This window comes from Hordeum vulgare, chromosome 3H (genome assembly GCF_904849725.1).
Source record: "Hordeum vulgare subsp. vulgare chromosome 3H, MorexV3_pseudomolecules_assembly, whole genome shotgun sequence".
Classification (NCBI taxonomy): domain Eukaryota; kingdom Viridiplantae; phylum Streptophyta; class Magnoliopsida; order Poales; family Poaceae; genus Hordeum; species Hordeum vulgare.
The window spans coordinates 594976920-594993898 of NC_058520.1; the positions used below are offsets into that span (position 1 = coordinate 594976920).

The following is a 16979-nucleotide window of genomic DNA, read 5'->3' on the forward strand; positions in this document are numbered from 1 at the left end:
GCCTAGCCATCTATCCTATTAATATGTCGTCATTCAAACCGGTTGAAGATACCCTGAGCTACCATCTCCCAGCGGGCACACCCAGTAACCATAAGCTCCCTGGCTTCCGCAGGAGTGAGTAATGACCATGTGCGGATCAAGGCGGTAGCCTTGAAGATAACCTGCAAAAAATTTATCGAGTTGTATATTAAATACTAAATCATTCCTGCAGTTCCAAATAGCCCACAACAATGCACAGGTTAATCTATTTTTTTTTTACTTCTATTTCTGTTTTCTACTCTTAATTTGTTCATGGTTTTTTATATCTTCATCAGTAAAACTCCCGAGCGTTGAGACCAAGCCATGATACACAAAAGGGTCATTTTCTTAAGAGTGTTGTATCACAGTTATCACTTTTATGAAGCAATGTTCGCACAACATAAGTTATCGTTCACAATAGTACATACATACATTTTTTTTCTTCTTAATGGTGTATATTTTTTGTTTAAAAGAGAAGAATACATGTACCTATATGAATAATGTGAACATTTTAGCAAATACATTTTAAATCTGTGGCAACATTGTTTCAAGATTAGTATGGACATTTTATATGATGTGTAAAATTACTTTATATACATACTGAGAAAATTTGAAAACCAATGAAGCATTACTAGTTTCATTAAAAAATATTTTTCACATTATTTTGTTAAAACCTATTTGTAAAATCCTTATCCTATGTTTCTTTGCTTAAAATTTACTCCCTCCGTCTTATAATGTAATACGTTTCGACAAGCTAATATAGCTTACAAAGATGTATTATATTGTGTGGGATGGAGGGAGTAGAATAAATAGGTGGGCTAAAATCATTACTCAAAACTTATGTTGTTACGGTGCAATTCAAAAAAAACATGGAAGGGTTTCTCTTCATCTTTTATCTTTTATATCTAAATAGCTAGCCCCACTAACATGCTTCTTTCAACATGCAAGCATGTCACCTCATCATTCAACATGCATAGAAAAAAGCCAACCTCAACATGCAACTACGCATATTTAAAATTCCAATAACATATTTCTTTCAGCATGCAAACATGCCACCTCATCATTCAACATGCATAGGAAAAAACCCACCTCAACATGCAACTACGCATATTAAAAATTCATTTCATATTTAAATAGCTAGCCCCACTTACATATTTCTCTCAGCATGCAAACATGTCACCTCATCATTCAACATGCATAGGAAAATGCCCACCTCAACAACTATGCATATTAAAAATCCACTTCATATCTAAATAGCTAGCCCCCACTAAGAGCATCTCCAACGTGGCGCAAAAAATTCACGCCTAATAAAGTTTTTAGCGCGCCACTGTAGCATTTTTACAGCGCGGGGACCGGAGCATCTCTAACAGACGCGCACTAGTGCGGCTCCCAATCCAGCCCAATCCAACGGTCCCACCTGCAGCAGCCCATAGTTTGTTATGCGCGCAAGCCGGCGCACCAAACATAGTGCGCGGGATAGCGTTTTTCAGCGTGTGCCCAAATTTTTTTTGCGTGCGCACAATTTTATAGCCTCTATTGGAGCTATCAGACACCCAAAAAACAAATCTTTTAATGCGCGGAGTACTTTTTAGGCGGCTGTTGGAGATGCTCTAACATATTTCTCTCAACATGCAAACATGTCACTTCATCATTCAACATGCATAGAAAAAAGGCCCACTTTAACATGCAACTATGCATAGTAAAAAGCCACTTCTGGATAATTTCATGTTTGTCCTAGGCGTATCATGCCTAGAGTTTCACTTATGTCCTAGGTGGTGCATTTGGTTGTCTCCCACATCCCAATCAGCCATGGTCACCTCAGCGTCCCGAACTTCATATGGTAAAACATGCCCTCGCTATACTTCCTTGCTCGTTTGTCATGGACCCGACGATTGATAACCATCTGATCCCACCAACACCACTATCATGTCTGTGCATGCAATCAACCACAACCATGGCATCAAAGCGGTTCATGTAGGTTGCCCCCTCCCCCACCACCATCAAAATCCAAATAACAAGACCCCTCCACTACTAGGAAAAGGGCTATAGATGATATAGACACTAATGACGCACTAGAAAAGTAGTGCGCCACTACTATATAGAAGTGGCGCACCATGTGCGGGTGTGCCATTAGTGTGATGGACACTAATGGCGCACCACACACTCGGTGCGCCACTACTATATTTTTTTTTGCAAAAGTACTAATGGCGCACCGGTGCAGAGTGCGCCATTACTAGTTTAACTAGTAATGGCGCACCACTCACCCAGTGCGCCACTACTATAAAATTTTTTTTGCAAAACTACTAATGGCGCACCACCAGCTGGTGCGCCATTAGTAACCAGGGTTAATAACGGCGCATTTGTAGGTGGTGCACCACTACTATAATTTTTTTATTTTACAAAACTACTAATGACGCACCACCTGGGAATGCGCCATTGCTATAAAAAAAAAGAGATTACTAATGGCGCACCCCCTGGGGATGCGCCGTTGCTATTACATGGAAACTGCCACCATCTGCCCCACCCCCGTCAGCAAATCCGTCTCCCCCACCCGCATCTCATTCCCTCCCCCCGACCGGCCGGCTAGGGTTTCCTCCCGCCACCGACCGCCGCCCGCCGACCGCCGCGTCTCTCGGCCCCCACCCCGCCAGATCCTCCACCTCGTCCGTCCACCTCGCCGGAGGCCGAGATAAGCGCCTCCATCTCCGAATTCCCCACTGCCACCACCCTCTTCCTCCCAACCCTCGCGGGCGCAGGCGCGATGGGCGGCAGCTCCAACACCCCCACCCCCACCGCCTCCATCAAGGTACCCGCCCCTCTCCCCTTGTTCCTCCGCTCCTCCCCGCCCCGCGCTCGGTCTTGGTTGAGTTCGTCCGCTGCCCTGCCCGATTCGTCTGCCCCGCTCACGCGATCTGTGCTGCCTTGTTTCGAACCGCGCAGATCCTCAACTGGTTCCAGAAGGAGGCCAACGCCAACGACGAGGTGACCCCCCCCCCCCCCGCGCGCGCGCGCGTACCCTATCTCCCGCCTTCAACGCCAACGAGTCCCTGTTATCGAATTCTGACGGTACTTTGATGTACAACCTGTTCCTGTTTAGGTTAGCATGACGCTGAACATCTCCGCCGACCTTTCGTCTCTCTTCACGTGGAACACGAAACAGGTATTGTCCTCTGCTCGCGCCCTGCCCCTCTATTTTCCCTAAATGTTCACTGATTCATAGCATTCTCCTAAAACCAAATGGAGGTGGGAGGTGATGCCTGTTGTAGAAAGTATGATGTTTGGTTCAGATGGAAGCTGCTCGGTTATTTTGTTAGTTTGTTAGCACGTTCCATGACTTTGTTCGATCCGAAACTGGCACCGTATATTGGTTGATGAATGCAGCAAAGATGTAGTTTAATGTTGATATTATTTCCATCCATAGCTACCACAAGATACATTGGATAAACTAAATTTAGGGATGCATTGTTCGGTATGGAGGTTAATGACTGAATCACAGATGTGACCAAGATCTTAGATTCAAAGATATGCAAAATCATGTTCATTAAGATGCATGAATGTTCTATCCGAATGATTGAAACTTCGTAATAAGATGGATGTGTGCATCAATCGATGCAGACGCTGGGGAGATCATCTTTTTTAGTAAATAAATAAATTAAGATACACTAATGTTCAAGTTTTAGAAGTTTAAAGTCACAATCTTTTCTAACTGTCCAGAGCAGAGGAAGAGGGAACAAAATTTACTGTTGTTGATCTGCAACCATTCATAAACTTCTTTAGGAGGAACAATCTGCAGACGGAATTCTTTTCTATTGGACCAAACCAATGTGAGTCTCGCACATTATGAGTCTAAACTTTCCTCATTATGTAGGGATAATTCGACCAAGTTAACTTTGTTATCTCCAGCAATATTTTGATTGCAAATTGTGCATTCTTAGATTTGGTCACCTCAATCCACGAGCACTGGTTTTGTGCTCGTTGTGTTAACACAACACAGCCAGGAGGTGAAGGAGTTATAGTTATGCAAATTGGAGCTTACTTGTTAGTATCTACGTACGTATCCCCATGTTGAACTTTTTAACTTACGGATATCAGTTATCAAGTTTCCACTTTTTAACTTACAGAAATCAGTTATCAAGTTTCCTCTTAAGCATGCTTTAGTACACATCCTGGACTGTCAGAATTAATGTTATTCATGTTGGTTCTTAATGCATAGGTATGATGGTTCTGTTGGTTCGGCTTCACAAGCAATGGTGGCTGTTGATCAGCTTGCATGGCACTTCAACCGGAGAACACATTAACTTGTGGTGTAGACTCATGGCCTTACAGTGTACTGTATAACCTGACATGCTGCTTAATTTTACTGTTGTGTTGTATTGTGATCAGTAGGTATGTAGTGAAATAACTAAGATTCTGTTAAATGTAGTTGAATTCAATCATATAACCTTTGAAATAACTAACATTACTAATCAACTTGTTGTATATCACGTGCAGCACCCGTTTTTATTTATTCGAGAGAGATTATCCCCATCCTCAAAGAGAGAGAGAGAGAGAGTTTGTCCATGGTCCAATGCGTAGCAGGGGATGCTGCAGAAAGGCAACGTACTAGGACTTTACATACTGCTGTGACGCTTGCACGCGGGGCCGCTGGAGGCCAGAAAACCATATTTTAGTGAGTTAGAGCGCTGTGTGGATCCGGTGGACGGTGGTGGCAATGTGTAGATGGACATACGCATCCTCGGCTCAAGCATATCGCTGCCTCGTCCGGCCTGATCACTTGTTCAGGTATGCCACAACTGAGGCTCCTTCAGTTCTCTACCAGTTTATCAGTAGAGGCTCCTTAGGTACTAAAGGTGCACATTCACTTGCTTATCCAGCAGTCAAACCGATTTTGATCCTCGCCTTCCATCAGCACCAGGCATAGCGGCACAGGTACCCAGTGGGATTGTTAACCCTTTCATTTGCTTAGCTCCCGAGTAGAATTTACAGGTTTGACTGAATTGTGGAGAGGAATGGCGATTCGTTGTTGGTGCAGAGTCAGGAGTGCTTGGAGAAGGTTGCCAAGACGGTCTCCTTCCTCGCGCAGCCTGAAGGCTCATTCCTGTTGTTGCTCACAGGAATTCAGTTCTGATGCATCTGTTCTAATACTTTTATGGAATTATATATAGGGGATGCTGATTGTGTGCGTTTACTAGTTAGATTTTGTTTGCAATCAAGGGTGAACACTATGATCGTAGTATCATCTCCATGACTGGAAAGTTTGTGCCTATACCATTGCTTCTTTCCTTCAGGCTTAAACATTTGGTATCACATCTCATTAGAGCGAGCTTGTGACCTATGTAGCTGGGATTACTTTGGATTCAGCGCAACATCGGCAGCTTATATTTATAATTTGGAACCAAACATCATGTGCTTATTCTTGTATGTGAATGTTCTCTTGAAAATCTTAGCTGTATTCTTTGGAGCTTATGTATATATATATATATCTGTGTGTGTGTAGTCATCACTAGTTGACAATTTAAGTATCTTGATACCTCGTAAATTTTGTAACAAACATTGCTGGTGTTGTTTTGTTAGAAGTCAATATGTATCAAAATTTGTAATTCTGAATCATCTGTTTTCTTTCTCTAACGCTTTTGATTCATGCTTCTTTTGCCAGGGGAAGTTCAAAAGGACCGCGCGCTGGAGCTCCTAAACGTGCGCCCCTTCTACTTCGTTTACTTATGTGGCGTGAAGACATAAAGCAAACCTTTGGAGCCATAGTTGTCTTTTTTGTCATCTAAAATAATAATGGTAACATATTAATACAAACAAAATAATATTCTAGCTCAAAAAAATGTATGTGAATAATGAATGGATGCTATGGAACTATATTTGTTATGGAGCTATGTATGTATGGATGCTATGGAACTATATGTATATATGGATGCTATGGAATTTTGGATGTATGGATGCTATGGAGTTTTGATATATGGATCATGAAATTTGTTATGCAACTTTGCATATATGTTATGTGTTGTGGATCAGTAAAACTATTGGGCACATATTATGTATTATATATTTGATATATATGTTATGTGTTATTGAATTTGTAGTTTTGAAACAAAACATACATATGCTAGAATACCAGATACTAATGGAGCACCATGGGCTATACTAATGGCACACCTGGGAGGCATACTAATGGCGCACCTGGGAGGCATACTAATGGCACACCTGGGAGGCATACTACACTACTAGGAAAAGGGCTATAGATGATATAGATACTAATGGCGCACCACACAAGCAGTGCGCCACTACTATATAGTAGTGGCGCACCATGTGAGGTGTGCCATTAGTGTGATGGACACTAATGGCGCATCACACACTTGATGCGCCACTACTATATTTTTATATTTTTATTTTTTTTGCAAAACTACTAATGGCGCACGAGCAGCTGGTGCGGCATTAGTAACCAGGGGGGTTACTAATGGCGCATCTGTTAGTAGTGCGCCACTACTATAAATTTTTTTGGTTTTTTTTTGCAAACTACTAATGGTGCACCACAACTAGTGCGCCATTAGTAACCAGCGTTACTAATGGCGCATTTGTTGGTGGTGCGCCACTACTTTTTTTTTGCAGAACTACTAATGGCGCACCAGAGGAGGTGCGCCATTACTAATGGCGCATATGTAGGTGGTGCGTCATTAGTAACCTGGGACCAGCTAGATATTTTGGACAACCACCTACCACACTCACTTTCCCCACTTTCATTCTCTCCACCTCCTCCTCCAAGCTTGTCTCGGGTGCCTCCTCCTCCTCACCTCATTTGCATCATAGATTCACCCAAATTAAGTGGTTAAATTACCTTTTTTTGATAGGTAAGTAAGGGGAAAGCTTTTATGTTGTAGATCTACTTTTTTCTCCCTCCAGCAACGTGCACATGCACTTTTTATGGCCTAGCTAGATCTACGTATGTTTGTGGTGTTGCATATGTTTGTGGTGTTGCATATATGTTTGTGTTTGCAGGTACCGGTATTTGAAATGCGATAGTTGCCAATATTTTCCCGGAATGTTGATTCATTTCCGTTTCGGCGAGAATTTGGCACTATGCATTCTTTTTTGTCCTATTTTTAGGCAAAGTCATGCCAAATTTTTTTTGTTCTAAAATATCGTTTTGCTCTACCCCGCAGGCGACCATGGTCCGCACGATGACCAAAGGCATCGTGAATAGGTTTTTGAGCTCCGCGAAGGCCGAGATGCTTCAAAAGAACGAGACGGAGATAAGATGTCCGTGTCGAAGATGCAAGCTGAAGAGTCTTATGGACCCGGATTCCGTAAAGGTGCGGGACCACATGTTCTTGCGTGGTTTCATGGATGGCTATCGGTGGCAAGGTGATGAAGATGATTAGGAAGTCGTCCATGGGGGGCGGGAAAGAAATGAGGAAGGGCATGAGCAAGACAATCGCGGCGAGGGCGGGCGAGAAGACGAAGAATCTCCAGGACACAATCATCATGTAGAAGATGTCGGACATGATGATGAGAAAGATGCCGGAGCAGACGAAGGGCATGATCATGAAGATGAAGATGCCGTAGCAGACGACGATGGACCATCGATGGCCTGGGTGCAGGACCCTCATATTGAAGAGCTGCTTCTCAAGCAGACGGATAACGCAAGAGCTGCTGCCCGAGAGAAAGCCAAGCTAGATCAACTGGAGATAGACGCGGTTACTCCATTGTATGAAGGATGCAGGCCCGAGGATACCCGCCTGAAAGTAACACTCATGGCTCTGGAGATGAAGGTAAAACACAAAATGACCGACGCATGCTTCGACGAGAACATGTCATTCTGGCACGAACGTCTTCCCAAGGGGAACAAGTGCCCGACCAGTTTCGAGGAGGCGAAGAAAATCGTGTGTCCTCTGGATTTACCGCGCGTGAAATACCATGTGTGCACGAACAATTGCATCATTTATCGGGACGAGCACGCGGAGTCTACCATATGTCCGGTGTGCGGCGTCAGTTGATACAAGAAGAGGAAGAAAGCTCCTCGAAAAGTGGTGTGGTACTTTCCGATCACTCCTCGTCTGCAACGGTATTTCGCGGACCCTAAGGTAGCAAAGCTCCTGCGTTGGCACGTGGATAGGGATGAGAAAAAGCGAGAAGATGACGGAAATGATCCGGAGATAAATAAAAAAGACAAGATGCTGAGTCACCCTAAGGATGCGAGCCAGTGGCAAGCGTTGAACTACGAATGCCCAGAATTTGGGGACGATCCAAGGAACACCGTGCTGGGCGCGAGCACCGATGGAGTCAATCCGTTTGGCAGCCAGAGAAGCACACATAGCACCTGGCCTGTGTTTGTGTGGATGTACAACCTTCCCCCTGGTTGTGCATGAAGAGGAAGTACATTCACATGAGTATGCTAATTGAAGGGCCGAAACAACCAGGGAACGACATCAATCTATATCTGGGGCTGCTGAAAGAGGATCTAGACACGCTGTGGAAAACGCCAGCCAATACGTGGGACGCCGCAGAGAAAGAATATTTCCCTATGAGAGCCGCACTGCTCACGACGGTGCACGACTATCTCGGTTACGGATATGTCGCGGGGCAGGTGGTCCACGGATTTTCTGGATGCGTCAGGTGCATGGATGACACAATGTATCGCCAGCTAGATAGAGATCCCGGGTCTTCAAAAACCGTGTTCATGGGACATCGAAGGTGGCTTCGCGACGATGACTCATGGAGAAAACACAAGGATCTGTTCGATGGTGAAACCGAACCCCCAAGACGCCCCCTTATGAGGAGCGGCGAGGAAATATACGAGTTGTTGAAAAATTGGAAAGAGTTCCCACCGCCGGGAAAGGCGCCAGAGCCGGGAAAGAAGCGAAAGGCGCCAGAGCCGCTGCTGAAGGTATGGAAAACGAGGTCTATTTTCTGGGACTTGCCATAGTGGAAGATCCTCCGTGTGCCTCACAGCCTTGATGTCATGCATATCACGAAGAACGTGTGCGAGAGTCTGCTTGGTACCCTGCTCAACATGCCAGAGAGGACCAAAGATGGACCGAAAGCAAGGGCAGACTTGAAATCAATGGGCATCAGGGAGGAGCTTCACGCTAATAATGATGATGATGATGATGATGATGATGATGATGAGGCGAAGCAGGACACGGAAAGTCGTCGCAAAGGCAAAAAGTCCAAGAAGACCGGAAATGACTTCCCTCCCGCGTGCTTCACTCTAAGTCAGGAGGAGATCGATCAGTTTTTCACTTGCCTCGTAGGAGTAAAACTTCCTTATGGTTATGCGGGGAAGATAAGCAGATACCTAGACTCAGCGAAGCAGAAGTTTAGCGGGATGAAGTCTCACGACTGTCACGTGCTGATGACGCAGATACTTCCAGTTGCAATCTGTGGGATCATGGACGCGCACGTCCGTGAAACGCTATTTGGCCTATGCAACTTTTTCGACGTCATCTCTCGGAAGTCGGTTGGCGTGAGGCAACTCAGAAGGCTACAGGAAGAGATCGTGGTGATAATATGCGAGCTTGAGATGTAGTTCCCGCCCGCATTCTTCGATGTTATGGTGCATCTGCTGGTCCATATCGTGGAGGATATCATCCAACTCGGGCCGACGTTCCTGCACAGCATGATGTCGTTCGAAAGGATGAATGGTGTCATCAAAGGATACGTTCGCAACATGTCACGTCCAGAGGGAAGCATAGCCAGGGGCTTTCTGACCGAAGAGTGCATCTCCTACTGCACGAATTATCTAGGCATCGAGAACCCCGTTGGTCTGCCCGTCAACAGGCACCTCGGCAGGCTCGCAGGATGGGGTCACCGTGAGGGTCGCCGCGAAATGCATGTCGACTTCGAGGGTCGACTCGCCGACTTTGAAAGAGCAAACCTAGTCGCGCTACAACACATAGACGTGGTCGATCCTTGGGTCGTAGAGCACAAAACCTTTATTGAAAAGACGTACAATGACCGAGGCAAACAGAGGACGGACGGAGATATAATCAAAGAGCACAACTCATGTTTCACGCGTTGGTTCAAGCAGAAGCTTCTGTCGTACCCTTTACATGAGGATTCTTCCGCAGAAGAACAACTCATATTCGCCTTGTCACAGGGCGCCGAGCACAACCTGATGACGTATGAGGCGTACGATACCAACGGCTACACATTCTACACCGAGGGAAAGGACATGAAGAGCGATGGTTACCAGAACTCCGGGGTAACGATGGAATCCTACACCGGTAATGACAAGGACAGATACTACGGAAGGATCGAGGAGATCTGGGAGCTGAGCTACGCTGGAGAGAAGGTCCCGATGTTCCGTGTCAGATGGGCCAAGAGCGTCATAAAAGAAGACCGGTATTTCACCACCATGGTTATACCCGAAGCCAAATCCAAGACCGCGGGCGCAAACGTCACCGCGAAAAATGAGCCATGGGTACTGGCTTCCCAAGTGGACCAATGCTTCTTCATTACCGACCCGCCAAAGCCCAGTCGTGTTGTCGTGAGGAGAGGCAAAAGGAAGATCATCAGAATGGATGGAGTCGCCAATGAGCAAGACTTCGACAAGTACGGCGACCCGAAGATGGAACATGACGACGATGATGAAGTACCAGCATACACCACAAGAAGAAGGAGGACCACCCTACCTAAAGGACGTCCGTTCAAGAGAAGAACTCCATTTACGAAAAATAAGGGCAAGAAGATTGTGAACAAATAGCTAGCTAAGATCGATTGTATTTAAATTGTAGCCTTCATTTCTCGATTGTATTTCGACATTTTCAAATTTGATGATATTTTTTCATATTCAATATGAAAAAATATTGAATATTCATGAGGACACTCGATCTCGATCCCCTCCATCTCGATCGCTATCACCCCTCGCAAGATCCCCCTCGCCGCCGAGCACCCCCCCGCACCCTCCCCCGCTCCACCACTGCCGCTGTCGGCATACTTACCACTAGAACACCTATTCACAAGATTCAACTCCTATTCATAGGCATCTACTTGCAAACATAAAAAAAAATACTAGGCACTAGATGTTGTTGTGAGGCACTAGATATTCATAGGCATCTAATTGCAAACATAAAAAAAAATACTAGGCATCTACTTGCAAACATCAAAACAAAATACTAGGCACTTCTCAAACCAAGCTGCAACCAGCACAAGAAAACAATGCATAGAAAAAAAAGGAAAAAAAGGAGGGGGGAAGAGGATTCAAACCCGCCACCTCCTGCTAGGAGGCAAAACCCACGCACCACCGCGCTGCTACTTCGGAGGTTAACAACATAGAGAAGGCGCACCTCATATACATGCGTCATTACTATATAAAAAAACATTCTAATGGCGCACCGCTCGGGGTGCGCCATTCCTAAGCCGGCTGCCCTCGCGCCCTCCTATCTTCTCCCGCGGCCTCCCCCCTACCCCCTTTCCACCACCCAGCAGCGTCCGCCGTCTCCCCCGCTCGCCGACCGCCGCCGGACCTGCTTGCTTTCTTTCTTGGTTCGTGGGATTCGGCCCGGGTTCCGGCGCCGCCCGGCTCGATCCAGAGGGCCGCCGCCTAGCCTAGCCCAGCGGCCGCGCCGGAGGCGTGGGGGATCGGTTCTTTCCCCAGCAATCCGGCTTGCGCCGCCGCCTCTGGTTCTAGGTAGGTGCGTGCATAAGCTCCTTTCCCCCACCCCTTTTCGAGCACGAAAAAATACGCTTTACCCTCTGTTCGCCTCGTTCCTCCTTTCGGACTGAATCTGCTAATTATTCGAGAGGTCCCAACCTGTTTTTCTTGAACAAATGAATCACAATCTTGTGCAGCACCTCAAGTTTCAGACTGAATAAATTACGTTTCCCACCTGTGTTTGGAAATTTTACCCTATGCAGGCAGTAGCACGTACATTTACTTACCTGCAAGCTCGTTATGCTTGTCGTTGATCAGGAACTCAACTCACTCTGCAATTGTGTCGGTGGCAAGTTGTGAAATCGTGGGTGCTGTTTGCATCTTTGTAACAGAATAGTATGTTATAAGATCAATATCAACACTAGAAGTTGGACTCTGTATGTGTATTGTATGCAAATTTAAGTGATAATGCGAATCTGCTGCTTTCCTTCGGTTGTGCCTCAGATTTCACAATCATTTTTTTTACACTTCCAAGTATATTTTAGAAACTGAAAAATGAAGAGAGAGACTATGGGGGTGTGGTGCACACTAGTTGTTGCTTCCACTGTATGTTGACCCTAGTGCCTGCTGACGTCATGGAAGGTAGACCACTGCTCTGTTTGCTTCTTCCCGGGCCGTCGCTGCTCTGACCGTAGTGCCTGCTGACTCCATGGAGGTTTCTCTCTGCTCTCTCTCCCTCTCTTCATGCTTTGCCCTGGGTGCCATCCAATTCGCTTACCACGCGACCACATTAGCCGTGGTGTGGTCTTACAAGAAAACTGAAACTTTTTTTGCATATATCTGCTCATGTGCATGTCACGGCGACTCCTGCAAATCTATCTTGTTTGACAAACTAAGCTATGTGTTTTAACTTGTTAGTCTGCCTGCTCTTGCTGTTGCCTAACTGAAGAGTACAAATGTATGAACCTGTAGTCATCTTATTAAGAGAAAAGGGAAGGATACTGATGACTTGTTGAAATCTATTTGACTGACCATATACAGTATTGCTTTCTTCCACTACACAATCAGCATCTGTATTTATGATATGTATGGTCAAGAAGATGTTGATGTTTTGCTAACTTTTAAGATGGTGATTCTTTCATCTTCTAGACTGATTCAAATCTGGGAAGGTTGCATTCTCAGACCAACTAATAACTCTTGAAATGATTTTTCATGTCCTCTCAAGCTGATTTTTTTCATAGTAATGTTGGTGTGAGACCAACATCAGCTAGTACTTTGATGCAGTTTTTTACCTGTATCAGCAGCTAATATATAAGTAACAAATAAAAATGTTTTCAAAAGGTGCATATTTAACATGTTGTATTTCACTAGCCTGCCAAGATTTCTTGCAGATTTCCAAGCTTTGACACTACCTTTACGTGAACGATATACTGTTGATAACTAGCTTTGAGAAAATCACATTCAAATTCACTTTTTATGTCACTGACCAGTGACAACCCAAGTTTTGAAAAGGTCGTTAAGACACGAACAAATAAAAAGGTCAAATTTGTAGAAAAATGATAAATCAAAACCTCATGTGGATCTCACCTTTTTTTCTTATCAGTTTCATCCTTATATGACTCTGCAACATAATAAATGTGGTTGAAGAAAGTTGTGCACACGCAAGAAAGTTGGTAGTAGTATTAGTAGTTTGGGATATTCGTTTCTGAGCCCGGGCTCACCCTTCTCCGAGCTCTCGACCATCGTGTCGTGATGATTTTGCAGGTACCCCGAGAGGCCCTTGAGTTTGCCGGAATGTCGATTAACTTCCGTTCCGGCAAATTCGGGTACTCCATATGTCCTATTTTCAGCAAAGGTCATGCTGAAATTTTCCGTGAATTTTAGCATGACTTTGCTAAAAATAGGACATATGGGGTACTTGCGACTAATGCATGGGCCGGGGTATCTTAGTACTTAATTTAGTAGGATCAACTGCCCCTTTATTCTTGCTGCATTAAACCATAGATGGCAATAGAGCCAAGTGATTAGGCCCAACTTAGAATTCTCCTTCCCTTTTCTTGATAGGGTATATTATTAGAAGATACCCATATATATCAGTCAACCTAGGGTGCCTCGGTATCAATAAACCCTAAATGATGAAAACTGAACTTAGCATTTAGGGTGCCTTAGCGTCGACAAACCCTAAATTATAAAACCTTGGCTTTTAGGGTGCCTCGGTGTCGATAAAAACCTAAATGATGAAAGCTTAGGCTTTTAGGGTGCCTCGGCGTCGACAAACCCTAAATGATAAAAGCTTAGCTTTTAGGATGCCTCGGTGTCGACAAACCCTAAATGATGAGACCATGATCTTGTTCCTTGACAATAACCAACTTTTTGACCAAACTTTTTTCCTATTTAGAGCGAAACATGGCCCACAACGATGAGGCCAGCGGTTCGGGCAAGCCATTCTGGGAGCTGTCCCAGGAGATGGAGGAAGAACCTCACCGCTATGAGGACGCCGCGGAAGAAACCGATCCCGAGTACACAACCCCTAGTGGCGTCGGGGATGACACCACTGATGGTGCCGCCGAGGATGCCACAACTGATGATGGCAGCGCACGCACAGATGGCAGCCAATCGAAGAGGCAACGGAAGGACCGGCGCCCGAACGTGCTCAGCACCGTAAAGGAGGAATTTACTGAAGTGAACTCCGACGGGTATCCAACGGCACCCAAAGAAATAGTCAAGGGGTACGCGGTTCAGCTCGGGTGCATTCTCCGGAGCACTGTCTCGATCAACACCAAGAACCTAAGGCATAAGGACCGAGGGAATTTGCGCAACCTCCTCTTCACGAAGCTGCACGAACGATACAAGTTCCCCGGTGACGTCGCAAACACACGCCTCTCAAGGAATAAAGTGAACAGTGCCACCCTCACGAAGATGAGCAAGGCCATGTCTACTTGGAGAAGCGTGGTGAAGAGAATGATTGACAAAGGTGATAGTTATGAGAAGATCAAGGCGAAAAATCCTTCGATCAGCGAAGATGACTACAAGGAGTTCAAGATCAAGTGCGAGAGCAAGGCAACCGCGGAATCAAGTCAATGGGGGAAAGAAATGCGGGAGTTGAACTTAGGGGTCCACCAACTCGGTCCCGGCGGTTACAGAGTGGCGGAACCTATATGGGACAAGGAGGACGCGGAGCGTGCCGAGCAAGGCCTACCACCCCGCTTCGAGAAATACGGTGACAAGCAGACCAAGAACTATGTCAGGGCCCGGTACAAGGTGGACCCAGTAACAAAGGAGCTTACCACGGATGCGAAGACCAGGCCCCTCCGTCACTTGCACGCCCGCCGTTGGCGGTGCCTCGACATTAGCCAAGCTCGACGCCATCACGGTAACTAAGCCTCTCTCGGCCGATGACTTCATCTCCTTGCCTTTGACTGGGCATCCCCTGACGCCCTACATGTTTTCGCAGGGCGCCGGCGCCGACGTTCCATGCACTCTCCTGCACTTCATGGGCGGCGAGTTGATCGATGTCGCCAAGGGCAGACTCGTTCAACCGGGCAACCCCATGTTCCACGGTAAACCAATGCCACCCACCATGTATAGGGTTCAACTGGTTCGGGTGCTGCCAGGCTGCGACGACTTGTTACCTCCGTTCCACCCCGCTGGGGCCGACAAAGATGATGTGATGACCCTCAGTGCCTGCTTAAGCTGGCCCTTGCTTTGGCCGAAGAGCCGGATTCGTTTGGGGGCGGGGGACACCACCCCAAAGACAACACCGCCAGTCGTGCCGGCGCCAAGCCATGGCAAGACCGCCGCAACGCTACCGGACATGCATATGGCACAGGATCCGGACATGCATATGGCACAGGATCCGGACGACGACGATGACGACGATGGTACATTTACCAAGGTCGATAAGTACTTTCCCGAACATGGGTACGGTGAGGAATTCTTGGGGCCTCCTTCTCAAGAACCCAACCCTGCAAAAGACGACCGCGATCTAGCTGGTACCGCAGAGAAACCCAATTGCAACAGGCGTTGTCTGGCGTTTAGTTTTGAGGAGACGCCTCCAGCTGCCACCTTCACCGAGCCTCAGATAGCCGAGGTGCGAAATATTATCAGCCCCAACACACTCAAGAAGGTGGTCTCTGAGCAGATGAACTCGATCCCATTACATCGGCAGAAGAAGGGACAGAAAAGAAAGACTAACAAGGGTGCGAGCCAGCCGGCACTGAGTACGATCCGTGCTCTGGACGGGCCACCTTCACCTAAGGATATCTCGAGGAGGGTGCATGTGGCGGGTAGGCCGATGCTACCGACTAATCTACTCAATGCTGCAACCGGTGCTATGCGGAGTCTGCATGACAGTGTTCTTTGTTTGGAGAAGCGGCGTCTCTCCGAGAATAATGTGGCATGCCCGGTTTTCATGGCCAAGGTGCCAGAGGGGAAGGGCTTTGTCGATAGTGCCATCGGGGGTATGATCGTCCTGCGGTTTGCTGACATCTTCGCTATGTTTAACCTTCATCCGCTGCACTACACCTTCGTTCGGCTATTTTCGCTGAGTATGGAGATGCGGATCATTAGAGACAAGACCCCGGACCTGGTGATAGTCGACCCCTTCTATATGCATGCCAAGATCTTGGGCAACGCTGGGGACCGGCAAGTCGCGAGTTCATACCTCGAAGGCGTCATTCTGGCAAAATCAGAAAAGGATAACTTCCTCGTGCCTTACTTTCCCTGGTAAGTTATCCCCTCATCGCCCCGTAACATATGATTTCTTAGATTTTGATCGTCCTTTTTTTTCTAACATTCCATGTTTTGTGCAGTGACACACATTGCACACTCATCCTCTTAAGCCTGAAATATTCCACGGCCACGTATTTCGACTCAGACCGTCAGTCAAAAAAAGACTACATAAATATCAAGAAAGTTTTTGATGAAGCTCTTCCCGGCTACGCCATATCTGGAGGCACCTTCAGCAGGACAAGTCTCAGGCACGGCAAGCACGTGTTCACCCACAATACGACGTTCGCCTGCGTCAAGCAGCCGCCTGGCAGTCAGAAGGATGCCTACTATGCCCTCCATCACATGCGGGCGATCATACGGGACAGTAATCACCTTCGGCTACCAAATAATCTCAAAGATTGGGCCGCACGCTTGTCGGCAATCCAGGATGCGGACATCAGACAAGAATTCTTTCGCATCGAGTCGGAATTTGCGGAAATCATCCATCAAGATGTCCTTCGTACCTCGGGGCAGTTCTACCTCAGATCTCCGTTGTCCAATAGTGAGATAGATACAATGCTACAAATGCAGGCTGACAACGACCGCAATTTCATGACCATCACGAAAGACGGCGGCTTCATCCACGTTC

General features: G+C 46.5%; 1 long non-coding RNA gene across 1 annotated transcript; it reads left to right on the plus strand.

Moving 5' to 3' along the window:
* Positions 1-3411: 3411 nt before the first annotated feature.
* Positions 3412-4327, plus strand: LOC123440926. The gene is made up of 2 exons (XR_006630381.1): positions 3412-3842; positions 4232-4327. It is a non-coding gene; the product is annotated as an uncharacterized LOC123440926 (long non-coding RNA).
* The last annotated feature ends 12652 nt before the right edge of the window (positions 4328-16979 follow it).